Source organism: Melanotaenia boesemani, chromosome 1 (genome assembly GCF_017639745.1).
Source record: "Melanotaenia boesemani isolate fMelBoe1 chromosome 1, fMelBoe1.pri, whole genome shotgun sequence".
Classification (NCBI taxonomy): domain Eukaryota; kingdom Metazoa; phylum Chordata; class Actinopteri; order Atheriniformes; family Melanotaeniidae; genus Melanotaenia; species Melanotaenia boesemani.
The window spans coordinates 2,129,734-2,146,517 of record NC_055682.1 but is presented as its reverse complement, the minus strand read 5'-3'; the positions used below and the strand labels follow the sequence as shown (position 1 = coordinate 2,146,517).

Genomic DNA, 16,784 nt, shown 5'->3' with positions numbered 1-16,784 from the left:
TTTTAGCGGAGCAAAGCCGTCTGCACCTGTTTTAGTACACGCAAAGCGTTAATAGATCAGGGCCTTAGTGTACTCGGTCCGCTGACTTCGTTTTGTCGAACCCAAGCCAAAAATCTGGGTGTGATTATAGACAATTCCTTTAACTTCCACCGACAGGTCAGTTCTGTAGTAAAAAGTGTTTTTTTTCCATCTGAGGCTGCTTGGCAAGTTAAAGCCGTACCTGCCCAAGCATGACCTAGAAAAAGTTTTCCACCTGCTCATTATGTCCCTCTTAGATTACTGCAACTCAACCAGACATCTCTACACCGACGGCAGCTGCCCAAAACGCTGCTGCTCGGTTGCTTCCAGGGACAAGACGGCATGACCACATCACCCCCGTGCTCACCTCCTTGCGTTGGCTTCCTGTTATTTTAGGACCCAGTACAAGATTTTATTTCTTGTTTTTAAAGCCTTAAATGGTTTGACTCCCTCATACTTGTCAGAGTTGCTACACCAGCATGCTCCAGCCAGGACTCTGAGGTCCTCCTCACAGCTCCTACTGAAGGTCCCGTCTGCTAGATTTAAATCCAGGGTGACAGACTTTCTCTGCTGCTGCTCCGAAGCTGTGGAACAGCTTCACATCAGAGCTGCTCAGTCTGTCGCTGGTTTTAAGTCTTTACTCATGACCTACTTCTTTGCGCTGGCATTTGAACAAAACTGAGCTTGACATTCGCGTGTTTTATTTTTTAGTTTTATTCTAGTTTTTAATTCTAGTTTTGTTGTTTTTATTATTTTATAGATTTCATCTTTTTAATCAGTTTTTATTTCTGTTTTTATTTTCATTGGTTTTTATTGTTTTATTGTGTAGTGTTTTATTTTTAACTGTGGAGTGTTTTTTGTTCTATTGTTCAGCACTTTGGGCAACTGCTGTTGAAAATGTGCTATATAAATAAACTTGAACTTGAACTTGAACTTGAACTTCATCATCATTCCAGCCCTGTTATTCCATACCAGGGGTCTGCACCCTGCGGCTCCAGGGCCACAAGTGTCCTTCTGGACCTTTAACCATGGCTCTTAATACATGGCTAAAATGCTGATGAACTAACTGCTTTGCTGCCGTACAAACGTTCCTGCTTTGCTCTCTCTTCTGCTGCATTTTTCTTCTTTTTTCGTATCTTTACCGGCCAGAAATGTAAGAACAGGAACTCCTGGTCACTTATAAATCACTGAGACATATTAGTTGATAGATTTAGTCAACTATGATGGGAGAACTAGTGGAATAACGTCTCTAACCCTGCAGTATCGGTGAGCTGAGTGTGAGCAACGTTCTTTGAGGATAAGCGCTTGAGAAGAGGACTGAAACGCTGCAAGGCATTCATGTGACGCTATTTCAGCTTCTCTGAAAGCTACTGAGTTATCAGATGGACGAAGTCAAGTCTTCATACACGAGGTCATGTCGGATGTGGAGCCTCCCGCTACAGACCTGGCTGATACGTTTCCTTGGATGTGTCCAAATGACCCTGGAATAGCTGGAAAGATCCCAAACTCCAGCCAGAACCTGATCTGATGTTCGTCTCTGTCAGGGTTCTGCTGCTTGTCCTTCTCTACCTGAGTTTTAGGTGGGGCTGTGCAGGTTTCTGTGAGCCTGGGGCGGAGTCCGGTCTGCTCCTTCCTCTGCAGCTGTATTCCATCAACCTTCATCAAGCCTCCATTTATAAGGAGTGCAGGAGCAACAAGACCTCGCCAGATTATTCTCACTGTTACCGTGGTAAATCAGGCCACTACTACTATTGCCATTGTTCCAGTCTAGTAAACTTATCTTTGCCTTGCCTTTTCCCCTCCTCACCAGCATTGTCACAGCTCCAGCATTCCAGTACATCTGACCTCCAGTCTTCCTCCTCCGATCACCAGCTTGTTACCTCGCCTACCTGCCTGCTCACCCTACCACCCTTCAGCTCAGGATCAGCAGCAGCAACCTCCTCCTCCGTTCTGGATTTCCATTTGGATATAATAATGGATATCACCATTCTCCTCTCCTCCCAGAGATCCAGAACCCCGGACCCTCACTAGCTCGGACAACCCAGAACCCCTGTATTCAATAAACCTCACTGAACCCAGCCGTGACAGTCTCAGAGGTAAATCCAGCAGGAAATTTAAAGCTCCACCAGCCGAAGTCTCTCTGCATAATAAATATGATACGTTGACTCCTAACAAAATGAATTTCACCATCCTCAGCATCTGAGGATGACAGAGATGGAAAATCTAACTTTTCCTGATCCATCAGTCGAGGAACTGATAGAGATCTTTAGACCATTCTGTCTTCACATCCAGATGGTGTGAAGATCATTGTCCACATGGGGTCTTTGGATATTCTGAGGAGGAAAATGGCTCCGAGATCCTGAAGAAAGACTTTTCTCTGCTGTTGGAGAGACTGTGTTAAATGGTAAATGGTCTGTACTTATATAATGCTTTCATCCAAAGTGCTTTACATATACATAATATTCACACATTCACACACACATTCACACACTGATGGTGGAAGCTGCCATGCAAGGCGCTCAACCATGACCCATCAGAAGCAATTAGGGGTTCAGTGTCTTGCTCAAGGACACCTCGACATTAGCTCGGCGTGTGGGGATCGAACCAGCAACTCTTGGGCTAGAGGACGACCACCCTTCCCACTGAGCAATGCCGCCCCCCGTATCAGTATGGAGCACCAGGTCCACATCTCAGGACCCGTTCCCACTGCGGGTAAAGGAACTGAGCTTTTCAGTAGACTTTTTGGTCAGAACACATGGTTATCAAACACATGTATCACCCATGGGATAAAGTTCACTGACTTTAGTATTTTCTGGAACTGTAGGAGCGACTCAGACCTGATGGGCTGCATCCAGGTCTAACTGGATCCAGATTACCTGCTGCACATGCTGTTGGGACGGCAAACTCAAACATGATGTACAGATAAGAGCGAAGGAGCCAGCAGAGAGGCGATCAACTCCTAGCTCTCCCCCCTCACCAGACCCTCTTCTCCACATCACCCAAGGTCTTTAAAGGATGTCGCTATCCCGGACCGGACCCCAGAGACCACCATCTACCAAGAACCACAGGGCTCCCTCTCCTCATCCTTCTCTTAGACCACCTTGGCAGAGCAGGGAACGGGAGGATGGAGGAGGTTCACGGAGCAGCAGCAGAATTCACAACAAAGATAACATGCCATGATGCGTTCAGGTTCCTGCTGTAGTTTTGCTACTACTGACAGCTGGTCTGAGATCTGGACCCAGCAGGATTCCTGTGTTAGTAAAGTAAGGAATCGAGCACGGTCAGCTTGTGGAATGAATCGATTTAATCTGTTACCTGTACCATGTAGAACTCAGAACACACCAGAGACCAGAGGAAAGTTCATAAAGCTGCTGGACTTAATACCAGATCTCTGTCCACCAACATACTGCTCGTTAATGACATCATCATTTCTCACAGGTTAGATGTTCTTTGTCTGACAGAAGCATGGCAAACAGAAGATGGTACTGAGTGTGTGTAGTGGTGAGTGTGTAACAGTAAGTGTGTAGCAATGAGTGTGTAGTGGTGAGTGTGTAGTGGTGAGTGTGTAACAGTAAGTGTGTAGCAATGAGTGTGTAGTGGTGAGTGTGTAGTGGTGAGTGTGTAACAGTAAGTGTGTAGCAATGAGTGTGTAGTGGTGAGTGTGTAACAGTAAGTGTGTAGCAATGAGTGTGTAGTGGTGAGTGTGTAACAGTAAGTGTGTAGCAATGAGTGGGTAGTGGTGAGTGTGTAATAGTAAGTATGTAGTAGTAAGTGTCTAGTAGTGAGTGTGTAGCAATGAGTGGGTAGTAGTGAGTGTGTAGCAATAAGTGTGTAGTGGTGAGTGTGTAGTAGTGAGTGTGTAGCAATGAGTGTGTAGTAGTAAGTATGTAGCAGTAAGTGTGTAGTGGTGAGTGTGTAGTAGTAAGTATGTAGTAGTAAGTGTCTAGTAGTGAGTGTGTAGCAATGAGTGGGTAGTGGTGAGTGTGTAGCAATAAGTGTGTAGTGGTGAGTGTGTAGTAGTGAGTGTGTAGAAGTGAATGTATAACAGTAAGTGTGTAGCAATGAGTGGGTAGTGGTGAGTGTGTAGCAATGAGTGGGTAGTGGTGAGTGTGTAGTAGTAAGTATGTAGCAGTAAGTATGTAGTGGTGAGTGTGTAATAGTAAGTATGTAGTAGTAAGTGTCTGGTAGTGAGTGTGTAGAAGTGAATGTATAACAGTAAGTGTGTAGCAATGAGTGGGTAGTGGTGAGTGTGTAGTAGTGAGTATGTAGTAGTAAGTGTCTAGTAGTGAGTGTGTAGCAATGAGTGGGTAGTGGTGAGTGTGTAGCAATAAGTGTGTAGTAGTGAGTGTGTAGAAGTGAATGTATAACAGTAAGTGTGTAGCAATGAGTGGGTAGTGGTGAGTGTGTAGCAATGAGTGTATAGTGGTGAGTGTGTAGTAGTAAGTATGTAGCAGTAAGTGTGTAGTGGTGAGTGTGTAATAGTAAGTATGTAGTAGTAAGTGTCTAGTAGTGAGTGTGTAGCAATGAGTGGGTAGTGGTGAGTGTGTAGCAATAAGTGTGTAGTGGTGAGTGTGTAGTAGTGAGTGTGTAGAAGTGAATGTATAACAGTAAGTGTGTAGCAATGAGTGTGTAGTGGTGAGTGTGTAGCAATGAGTCTGTAGTGGAGAGTGTGTAGTAGTAAGTGTCTAGTAGTGAGTGTGTAGTAGTGAGTGGGTAGTGTAGAGTGTGTAGTAGTAAGTGTCTAGTAGTGAGTGTGTAGTAGTAAGTGTGTAGTGGTGAGTGTGTTGTAGTAAGTATGTAGCAGTAAGTGTGTAGTGGTGAGTGTGTAATAGTAAGTATGTAGTAGTAAGTGTCTAGTAGTGAGTGTGTAGTAGTGAGTGGGTAGTGGAGAGTGTGTAGTAGTAAGTGTGTAGTAGTAAGTATGTAGCAGTAAGGTGTGTAGTGGTGAGTGTGTAGTAGTGAGTGGGTAGTGTAGAGTGTGTAGTAGTAAGTGTCTAGTAGTGAGTGTGTAGTAGTAAGTGTGTAGTGGTGAGTGTGTAGTAGTAAGTATGTAGCAGTAAGTGTGTAGCGGTGAGTGTGTAATAGTAAGTATGTGTAATGATCCGTCTGATAAGGGTCGGACTTCCCAGCCTCCCTGAACGCAACCTAATTTTCCCACTCTGATTGGTAATACGCTTCACCTGTTTGATGCCCTTTAAATACCTGCCTGTGACAGCGTTTCTTCGCCAGATCGTCTTGGTTCTACCCTGCACGTTTCCAGCCGTTGTTCTACCTGTCTGCCTGCCTACCTGCCTGTTGTTGACCTTGTTTTGGACCTGGATTATCGTCTCTGCCTGCCCCCTGACTGGTATCTCTGTTTGTTATTGGATTTCTGGATTATTGACCCCTGGACTGGTTTTTGGATGTGGATTTTGGATCACGGAATAATCTACTCTGCCCAGATGGAGATATTCATTATCACCCACTTCCGTGGGTTGGAGACCCTGACCCCCGCCAGTTATTCCCCCACTAACCTGTTCTTTACCCAGCAGTTATCCACCCACTCCAGTGGACTCCCCGTCCGGCTTCCCGGGTTCTGCCTGTACGATCTCACCAAACTGCACTACAGCACCCGGTACGTGGATTTGTAACATCCTGCATCATTATCACAGACTCCCTGCCTTCTAACACCTGTTCTCATACCCCCCACAGAAGAGCTGACCGAACGAGACCGGATAGATCACCAGTGCACATTTACATTGTTCAAATAAATTCCTTTTTACCTTTCACTGGAATCCTGATTCTTTTGAGTCCAATCTCCGGGTTTGTGACAGTATGTAGTAGTAAGTGTCTAGTAGTGAGTGTGTAGTAGTGAGTGGGTAGTGGAGAGTGTGTAGTAGTAAGTGTGTAGTAGTAAGTATGTAGCAGTAAGTGTGTAGTGGTGAGTGTGTAATAGTAAGTATGTAGTAGTAAGTGTCTAGTAGTAAGTGTCTAGTAGTGAGTGTCTAGTAGTAAGTGTGTAGTGGTGAGTGTGTAGTAGTAAGTATGTAGCAGTAAGTGTCTAGTAGTGAGTGTGTAGTAGTGAGTGGGTAGTGGAGAGTGTGTAGTAGTAAGTGTGTAGTGGTGAGTGTGTAGTAGTGAGTGTGTAGTGGTGAGTGTGTAGTAGTGAGTGTGTAGCAGTGAGTGTATAACAGTGAGTGTGTAGCAGTGAGTGTGTAGTAGTGAGTGTGTAGTGGTGAGTGTGTAGTAGTGAGTGTGTAGCAGTGAGTGTATAACAGTGAGTGTGTAGCAGTGAGTGTGTAGTAGTGAGTGTGTAGTAGTGAGTGTGCAACAGTGAGTGTGTAACAGTGAGTGTGTAGTAGTGAGTGTGTAGCAATAAGTGTGTAACAGTGAGTGTGTAGTAGTGAGTGTGTAACAGTGAGTGTGTAGCAGTAAGTGTGTAACAGTGAGTGTGTAGTAGTGAGTGTGTAACAGTAAGTGTGTAACAGTGAGTGTGTAGCAGTAAGTGTGTAACAGTGAGTGTGTAGTAGTGAGTGTGTAACAGTAAGTGTGTAACAGTGAGTGTGTAGTAGTGAGTGTGTAACAGTGAGTGTGTAACAGTGAGTGTGTAGTAGTGAGTGTGTAACAGTGAGTGTGTAACAGTGAGTGTGTAGTAGGAAGTGTGTAACAGTGAGTGTGTAGTAGTGAGTGTGTAACAGTAAGTGTAACAGTGAGTGTGTTGTAGTGAGTGTGTAACAGTAAGTGTGTAGTGGTGAGTGTGTAATAGTAAGTATGTAGTAGTAAGTGTCTAGTAGTGAGTGTGTAGTAGTGAGTGGGTAGTGGAGAGTGTGTAGTAGTAAGTGTGTAGTAGTGAGTGTGTAGTAGTAAGTGTGTAGTGGTGAGTGTGTAGTAGTGAGTGAGTAGTGGAGAGTGTGTAGTAGTAAGTGTGTAGTAGTAAGCATGTAGCAGTAAGGTGTGTAGTGGTGAGTGTGTAGTAGTGAGTGGGTAGTGTAGAGTGTGTAGTAGTAAGTGTCTAGTAGTGAGTGTGTAGTAGTAAGTGTGTAGTGGTGAGTGTGTAGTAGTAAGTATGTAGCAGTAAGTGTGTAGTGGTGAGTGTGTAATAGTAAGTATGTAGTAGTAAGTGTCCAGTAGTAAGTGTCTAGTAGTGAGTGTCTAGTAGTAAGTGTGTAGTGGTGAGTGTGTAGTAGTAAGTATGTAGCAGTAAGTGTGTAGTGGTGAGTGTGTAATAGTAAGTATGTAGTAGTACGTGTCTAGTAGTGAGTGTGTAGTAGTAAGTGTGTAGTGGTGAGTGTGTAGTAGTGAGTGTGTAGCAGTGAGTGTATAACAGTGAGTGTGTAGCAGTGAGTGTGTAGTAGTGAGTGTGTAGTAGTGAGTGTGCAACAGTGAGTGTGTAACAGTGAGTATGTAGTAGTGAGTGTGTAACAGTGAGTGTGTAGTAGTGAGTGTGTAACAGTAAGTGTGTAACAGTGAGTGTGTAGCAGTAAGTGTGTAACAGTGAGTGTGTAGTAGTGAGTGTGTAACAGTAAGTGTGTAACAGTGAGTGTGTAGTAGTGAGTGTGTAACAGTGAGTGTGTAACAGTGAGTGTGTAACAGTGAGTGTGTAGTAGTGAGTGTGTAGTGGTGAGTGTGTAACAGTGAGTGTGTAGTAGTAAGTGTGTAACAGTGAGTGTGTAGTAGTGAGTGTGTAACAGTGAGTGTGTAACAGTGAGTGTGTAGTAGTGAGTGTGTAACAGTGAGTGTGTAACAGTGAGTGTGTAGTAGTAAGTGTGTAACAGTGAGTGTGTAGTAGTGAGTGTGTAACAGTAAGTGTAACAGTGAGTGTGTTGTAGTGAGTGTGTAACAGTAAGTGTGTAGTGGTGAGTGTGTAATAGTAAGTATGTAGTAGTAAGTGTCTAGTAGTGAGTGTGTAGTAGTGAGTGGGTAGTGGAGAGTGTGTAGTAGTAAGTGTGTAGTAGTGAGTGTGTAGTAGTAAGTGTGTAGTGGTGAGTGTGTAGTAGTGAGTGAGTAGTGGAGAGTGTGTAGTAGTAAGTGTGTAGTAGTAAGCATGTAGCAGTAAGGTGTGTAGTGGTGAGTGTGTAGTAGTGAGTGGGTAGTGTAGAGTGTGTAGTAGTAAGTGTCTAGTAGTGAGTGTGTAGTAGTAAGTGTGTAGTGGTGAGTGTGTAGTAGTGAGTGGGTAGTGGAGAGTGTGTAGTAGTAAGTGTGTAGTAGTAAGTATGTAGCAGTAAGTGTGTAGTGGTGAGTGTGTAATAGTAAGTATGTAGTAGTAAGTGTCCAGTAGTAAGTGTCTAGTAGTGAGTGTCTAGTAGTAAGTGTGTAGTGGTGAGTGTGTAGTAGTAAGTATGTAGCAGTAAGTGTGTAGTGGTGAGTGTGTAATAGTAAGTATGTAGTAGTACGTGTCTAGTAGTGAGTGTGTAGTAGTAAGTGTGTAGTGGTGAGTGTGTAGTAGTGAGTGTGTAGCAGTGAGTGTATAACAGTGAGTGTGTAGCAGTGAGTGTGTAGTAGTGAGTGTGTAGTAGTGAGTGTGCAACAGTGAGTGTGTAACAGTGAGTGTGTAGTAGTGAGTGTGTAACAGTGAGTGTGTAGTAGTGAGTGTGTAACAGTAAGTGTGTAACAGTGAGTGTGTAGCAGTAAGTGTGTAACAGTGAGTGTGTAGTAGTGAGTGTGTAACAGTAAGTGTGTAACAGTGAGTGTGTAGTAGTGAGTGTGTAACAGTGAGTGTGTAACAGTGAGTGTGTAACAGTGAGTGTGTAGTGGTGAGTGTGTAACAGTGAGTGTGTAGTAGTAAGTGTGTAACAGTGAGTGTGTAACAGTGAGTGTGTAACAGTGAGTGTGTAGTAGTGAGTGTGTAACAGTGAGTGTGTAACAGTGAGTGTGTAGTAGTAAGTGTGTAACAGTGAGTGTGTAGTAGTGAGTGTGTAACAGTAAGTGTAACAGTGAGTGTGTTGTAGTGAGTGTGTAACAGTAAGTGTGTAGTGGTGAGTGTGTAATAGTAAGTATGTAGTAGTAAGTGTCTAGTAGTGAGTGTGTAGTAGTGAGTGGGTAGTGGAGAGTGTGTAGCAGTAAGTGTGTAGTAGTGAGTGTGTAGTAGTAAGTGTGTAGTGGTGAGTGTGTAGTAGTGAGTGAGTAGTGGAGAGTGTGTAGTAGTAAGTGTGTAGTAGTAAGCATGTAGCAGTAAGGTGTGTAGTGGTGAGTGTGTAGTAGTGAGTGGGTAGTGTAGAGTGTGTAGTAGTAAGTGTCTAGTAGTGAGTGTGTAGTAGTAAGTGTGTAGTGGTGAGTGTGTAGTAGTAAGTATGTAGCAGTAAGTGTGTAGTGGTGAGTGTGTAATAGTAAGTATGTAGTAGTAAGTGTCTAGTAGTGAGTGTGTAGTAGTGAGTGGGTAGTGGAGAGTGTGTAGTAGTAAGTGTGTAGTAGTAAGTATGTAGCAGTAAGTGTGTAGTGGTGAGTGTGTAATAGTAAGTATGTAGTAGTAAGTGTCCAGTAGTAAGTGTCTAGTAGTGAGTGTCTAGTAGTAAGTGTGTAGTGGTGAGTGTGTAGTAGTAAGTATGTAGCAGTAAGTGTGTAGTGGTGAGTGTGTAATAGTAAGTATGTAGTAGTACGTGTCTAGTAGTGAGTGTGTAGTAGTAAGTGTGTAGTGGTGAGTGTGTAGTAGTGAGTGTTTAGCAGTGAGTGTATAACAGTGAGTGTGTAGCAGTGAGTGTGTAGTAGTGAGTGTGTAGTAGTGAGTGTGCAACAGTGAGTGTGTAACAGTGAGTGTGTAACAGTGAGTGTGTAACAGTAAGTGTGTAACAGTGAGTGTGTAGCAGTAAGTGTGTAACAGTGAGTGTGTAGTAGTGAGTGTGTAACAGTAAGTGTGTAACAGTGAGTGTGTAGTAGTGAGTGTGTAACAGTGAGTGTGTAACAGTGAGTGTGTAACAGTGAGTGTGTAGTAGTGAGTGTGTAGTGGTGAGTGTGTAACAGTGAGTGTGTAGTAGTGAGTGTGTAACAGTAAGTGTGTAACAGTGAGTGTGTTGTAGTGAGTGTGTAACAGTGAGTGTTTAGCAGAAAGTGTGTAACAGTGAGTGTGTAGTAGTGAGTGTGTAACAGTGAGTGTGTAACAGTAAGTGTGTAACAGTGAGTGTGTAACAGTGAGTGTGTAGTAGTGAGTGTGTAGTAGTAAGTGTGTAACAGTAAGTGTGTAACAGTTAGTGTGTAACAGTGAGTGTGTAGTAGTTAGTGTGTAACAGTAAGTGTGTAACAGTGAGTGTGTAGCAGTAAGTGTGTAACAGTGAGTGTGTAGTAGTGAGTGTGTAACAGTAAGTGTGTAACAGTGAGTGTGTAGTAGTGAGTGTGTAACAGTGAGTGTGTAACAGTGAGTGTGTAACAGTGAGTGTGTAGTAGTGAGTGTGTAGTGGTGAGTGTGTAACAGTGAGTGTGTAGTAGTGAGTGTGTAACAGTAAGTGTGTAACAGTGAGTGTGTTGTAGTGAGTGTGTAACAGTGAGTGTTTAGCAGAAAGTGTGTAACAGTGAGTGTGTAGTAGTGAGTGTGTAACAGTGAGTGTGTAACAGTAAGTGTGTAACAGTAAGTGTGTAACAGTGAGTGTGTAACAGTGAGTGTGTAGTAGTGAGTGTGTAGTAGTAAGTGTGTAACAGTAAGTGTGTAACAGTTAGTGTGTAACAGTGAGTGTGTAGTAGTTAGTGTGTAACAGTAAGTGTGTAACAGTGAGTGTGTAGCAGTAAGTGTGTAACAGTGAGTGTGTAGTAGTGAGTGTGTAACAGTAAGTGTGTAACAGTGAGTGTGTAACAGTGAGTGTGTAACAGTGAGTGTGTAACAGTGAGTGTGTAGTAGTGAGTGTGTAGTGGTGAGTGTGTAACAGTGAGTGTGTAGTAGTGAGTGTGTAACAGTAAGTGTGTAACAGTGAGTGTGTTGTAGTGAGTGTGTAACAGTGAGTGTTTAGCAGAAAGTGTGTAACAGTGAGTGTGTAGTAGTGAGTGTGTAACAGTGAGTGTGTAACAGTAAGTGTGTAACAGTAAGTGTGTAACAGTGAGTGTGTAACAGTGAGTGTGTAGTAGTGAGTGTGTAGTAGTAAGTGTGTAACAGTAAGTGTGTAACAGTTAGTGTGTAACAGTGAGTGTGTAGTAGTTAGTGTGTAGCAGTAAGTGTGTAACAGTGAGTGTGTAGCAGTGGGCAGTGAATTTCCGGGTCCTCAGGGAGACATCATTATAGTAAATACACTCCTAGCGCACATTTAACCAGGATAAGACTCACCTGGCCTTATGATTCTGTGTCTGTTCATCCTGGCTTGCTCTTTATTCAACTGGTCAAGCCTGGACACCTTTGATTTCGATTGGATGATCCCAGCTTAGTTATTCATCCTGGTGGAATAATCCTACTTTTGTTTGACATGAGCTGCACTGACATTTATTGCTCTTTTTCTTAAAAATGATAAATATTTTATTCTCATACTTATTCACTGAGTGTTCTTTTTCTAATAAATACAACTGGTAAGTGCATCCCGCCACCTTGTTCCTCACCTCCTCCTTGTTCTTGACAATGTAACTGTGTTCTCCTTCTTCTAGTACATCAGGCCACCAATCAGGATTTAATTGGATTATCTGGACTATTAAGACTGTTGTGTAAGAGTGACTTGAGATGACTGATCTGAACTGGATCACCGATCAGACCAGAGAGTAGACTGTTTTTCAGAACATTAACAGATCCTTTGTGAGGAAAAGCTCATCTTGAACTCTTATCTGACATAAAAACTGAATCCATGGTCTGGCCAGTGCACAGCTGATGCTGAGTTCATCTTTCATTCATCAGTGCCGCTGATCTTTGGAGAAAACCAGAAACCTTGCATCTGAAGATCAGTACTGGTTACCAAGACAACATGTCATCTTTCCTCAGATAAGGAAGAAATCCCTGAATAAAGCTCAGCTAACTGACATGTTAGAGGTGTGTAAGTGTGTGAGCTGATGGATGAATGAACATAGAGCTGATCGATCGGCTCGCTAAGAGGACGAGACACAATCATCTGCTTGGTTGTCGACTTACCTGGAATGCCAATACCATATTGAGTGAAGTGGCAGCCACACGAGGCCTTCATTAACCCGACATCTGTCTGCAACACACACACATGCAGCCAGTTCCTGCTCTAACACTGATTTAAAGCTACACTTTAAACTTGATGATTTACTTCACAAGGACTCAGTTTGTGTCCCCAGAATGGTGGTGTTGGAACAAATTCATTTACAACACCAGTCAAACAGTTCAGCTGCTAAATAATGGCCACAGATTTTTATATGTTGAATTTTTATTTATTTCTTTATTGACAAGGCAGTTAAACATTTTTTAGGTGTTTCTTTATTGTTGTTGATGTAATATTAATTTCAGCCACAAGATGGCGAACTCAGACACAACCCTTTTATCATAGCTTGACAGGCTGAAGTAAAGGTCTGGAAAATTCTCCTGGATGGATCCCATGTTCACCTCTCCAACAAAGGACCAATAAATATCTACATATGTAATTATTAGTCCGAAATATTTTTAAAGAAAGATTATAGTGTTTGGGAGGAATAACACAGAATAACATGTAGAACTGATAATTGATAATACACAAATAAAAAGAGTAAATGAGATCAAATTTCTTGGTGTAATCCTGGACCAAGAGATCTGCTGGAACCTCATGTAAACCATGTAAGAGCAAAGCTCACAAAATGCTTCAGTTCTTAGAAAAATAAGTCACATTCTGGATGTTAAATTACTACATATTCTATATTCTTCACTGTTGTTACCAGAACTATCCTACTGTGTGGAGGTCTGGGGAAACATCTGTAAAAGTCCTCTACAACCGATATGAACACTTCAGAAAAGAACAGAATGAAACAATGGTCAGCTATCAGAGGCAGCTGTCTGAGGTTAAAACTGAGGAGGATGAACCTCTGGACTCAGAGACAAGGCATGTTTGGAGAAAAAAGTTGTTTATTTCAACTGTGTGACCGGAACATTGGGGTGGGTGCTGACCCCCACAAGGTGGTTGTCTGGGGGATCTGGTCCTCCTGGAAGTTGTGCGCACCCTCTGCGTTTTGGGAGGGGGGGACCGTTTCTTGGGACCCTGGGCCCTTTGCTCTGGCTGCCCTGGATGGCCGGTGCCTGGTGGGGTCGGCCGCCTGTGCCCCGTGGCCGCGGGGGCTCTGGCTGGGGCCTTCCTCTGCCGCCCTCTGGGTTGGTCCAGGGTGGTCTTTATGGTGGGTTGGCTGGGGTTGGTGCTACAGGATGCTGCTGATGGCCCGAGTCTCGGGGCCGCCCTATTCTGCCTCTTTTTAGGAACTCCTGATGATTGTCTGCTTAGTTTAACTGTAAAAGCTGTAGGAAATTCTCTGTTGTGTTTCTCACCAGGTGTAGCAGCTGCTTGTCTGCTGTTAGGTTGGATTGAAGCTCGTTGCTTATTTCTACTGGATCTTTGTCTCCTCTTCCTTTTTTCTACTTCCCTTTTTATTCTCTTCATTATTCTCCTTTTATTTCTGGCCTTTCGGTCAGGTCCAGCAAGATTATGTAAATTCCATAATTCAAAATAAATAATTAAGATTTAAAAGAATAATAATACCTATATATATATATATTCCACGTATTGGCATAATTCATGTCAAAGAATACATGAAATGCCATATCAATTAGCTGGCATACATAGTGTAAAGAGACATTTGTGCAGAATATGGACTGAAGACTCCTAGGTCACAATGGCTGTGTCCCCCACAGTGGAGAAGTGGCTCCAGATACCTGGAGAACCATCAAACATCTACATCCAGAAGAGTGCAGTCCTAGGAACAGCTAAGATACTGGAGGATCCTCAAGCACCCAGGACATGAGAGGACCAGAGCAGCCACCCAACCTACCCAGGGGGGATGGGAGGGTGGGTGAGGTATATATGTATAAATATATATATATATATATATATATATATGTATATATATATATATATATATATATATATATATATATATATATATGTACCATGGTCTGGGTGAATATTCGATTCTGATTGGCTGGAGGGTGTCCATTAAAAAGTGATAATGGACACCTATGAAAGAAGTTCCAGTCAAATAGCCTTATTGCTGTAAATTACTGCGCTGACTAAATGGTAGTTGGTAACCGTGACAACAGAAACTCAGACGCCAGCTACAGACATTCCAGATTTTGTCTGTGACGGCGCATCGCTGTGAAATCAGGTGCAGGATTATTGGGCTCCGTCAGTCCGGGATAGACGAGAATGTAGCAACATTTTGTCGTCCTGCAACGTCCCAACCAGCAGCGGTCAGAGTCCACAAACGTTAAACCAGCAGCGGTCAGAGTCCACAAACGTTAAACCAGCAGCGGTCAGAGTCCACAAACGTTAAACCAGCAGCGGTCAGAGTCCACAAACGTTAAACCAGCAGCGGTCAGAGTCCACAAACGTTAAACCAGCAGCGGTCAGGGTCCACAAACGTTAAACCAGCAGCGGTCAGGGTCCACAAACGTTAAACCAGCAGCGGTCAGAGTCCACAGACGTTAAACCAGCAGCGGTCAGAGTCCACAAACGTTAAACCAGCAGCGGTCAGAGTCCACAGACTTTAAACCAGCAGTGGTCAGGGTCCACAGACGTTAAACCAGCAGCGGTCAGAGTCCACAAACGTTAAACCAGCAGCGGTCAGGGTCCACAGACGTTAAACCAGCAGCGGTCAGGGTCCACAAACGTTAAACCAGCAGCGGTCAGGGTCCACAGACGTTAAACCAGCAGCGGTCAGAGTCCACAAACGTTAAATCTCCATCCTTCAAACGCCACTATGGACATGCCAGTATCTTTATGAAATGTCACGATCAACGGCAATGTTACATTTAATTTTAAAAAGATCGTCGCCTGTTTGTCTTAATTATGTTACTTACATACTTGTTACAGAGTGAATGGTGGATAACATTATAAAAACGATTTAGGATAGACTTGCTTGCTTGATACACATTTAATGATCAGAGTGAATGGTGGATAAAATTTCTTGCAATAAAAATGATTTAGGAAACTATCTGTGGACTTTGACTGAAACAAAATGTGGCATCATCCTCTGGACACAGACAAGCTGTAAGAGCTGCACCCGCCCTCTGAAATGTGTGTGTCACATAACATAACTGCGGCCATCCGAGCTGCAGGTTCTGTGTTAGAGCCGGTTACCTTGGCAACGCATCACAACGAAATAGTCCACTCAGCCGCTTCTGGTGAATAACTTACGATTTTAATGGTAAAAAAAAACATGCATTAATAATTCATGGAATATTTTTTTCTTTCGTAAGTGACCATGGTACAAGCGGGATAATGCCCTTCAAGGTGTCCATTATCATAAATTAATGGACTTTGCAGAGGCAACCTTCCAACGCGAAGCGGAGGACGGTTGTTGACATTGCTCCAATCTGTGACCAACCTGTGAACAATACAAACAAGAAGAGGGGTTTGTCTTGATTAGAGCCTCTTTATTTTTGTAGGCAGCCATGTTGGACCCATTTTTGACAGAAACATTAATAGCAAAGATATTCCTTTTCAATGGTGGTTTCATCTGTGACTTACTTGGTCTTCTTGTTTCTTTACCAGGTGGTGTGTCCTCTTTGTTGCCAAAAACTGGATCTGAAATAATCCTGACCTGTTGTTTCAACGAATTTCACATGCCTTTATTCTCCATTTTTCTCTGAGCTTGTAGGGAAACTTCTGAGTCAGAATTTTCATGTTAGCTGGCATGCTTAATTCCTCCAAATATTGTAATTCCTCCATAGCACTGCAACACTCACAAAGGAAAAGTCCATTTGCTTTTAGTGCCTTAACATCCTCATTTTTGACACTTGGCCATCCAGTGACCTTCTCCATGTAGGCTGCTGTTATGGTGAATTCATTGCCAAAATGCTCCTTGAGTGATCGTTAACAAAGCTCCTCTTGGCAAATCAAATTTGTTCGGCACGACACAGCAGCCAGACCATCATTCTGCCAAAAAAATCTTTCCTCCTGTGGCTCCAAAAACTATTATTTCAGCTTTGTCTTCACTTAACGGAAGGAAGTTCTGGCCCATCCGATCTTTAATCGATCCATGCAGTTGATCAAAGTCTGGATCGGACTGTAGTCTCCTGGTGAGATGGTTATGTAGATGTGTGTGTCATCAGCAGAACTGTGGTAACAGGTTTAGTTGTTTTCCATAATGTGAGCGAGTGGCAGCAGGCAGGAGATCAGACAGATGGAATATCAAGAAATAAAAGAAACATTTAAAATAAAAGTTTGTTCACGAGTCAAATTGCGAGTACAAGTCGAGTCTCAAATCACTGGAAATGCGACTTAAGTTCAACTCAAGTCTGAGTCCCAGACTCGAGTCCCCATCTCTCAAATATAATACAATGATTATATTTGATCTACAAATATATTCAGTATATTTGTTTTTATTCCATTAAATATATTGATTTTAAAAGCACATTTCTATTATATAAATGTATTATGTTCAGGCCTTTACATAATTTTTACATTCTGAGTTGATAAATGACTAGCTGCACTTTGAAAAATTTGTTTAAATAATTAATTTTAATTCATTTTTAACAAAAATGATTGCAAAGGTTACTAAAATAATACTTTTAACATTATTTACTTAAATATCCATCTCTCATCAATATCAGAACCAACATTTGCAAGGATATTGTCAATATTTGGATCAAAAAGCTGTAATATGTAATATGACCAGTTTACCCCCATGATTACAGGAACATTCTCCATACTAGAAGATTTTATTATTTAGTAATATTCCTGCTA

General features: G+C 42.7%; 1 long non-coding RNA gene across 1 annotated transcript; it reads left to right on the top strand.

The window, feature by feature from the left end:
- The first annotated feature begins 5,113 nt into the window (after positions 1–5,113).
- Positions 5,114–5,784, top strand: LOC121645606. The gene is made up of 2 exons (XR_006011457.1): positions 5,114–5,632; positions 5,710–5,784. It is a non-coding gene; the product is annotated as an uncharacterized LOC121645606 (long non-coding RNA).
- Positions 5,785–16,784: the final 11,000 nt, after the last annotated feature.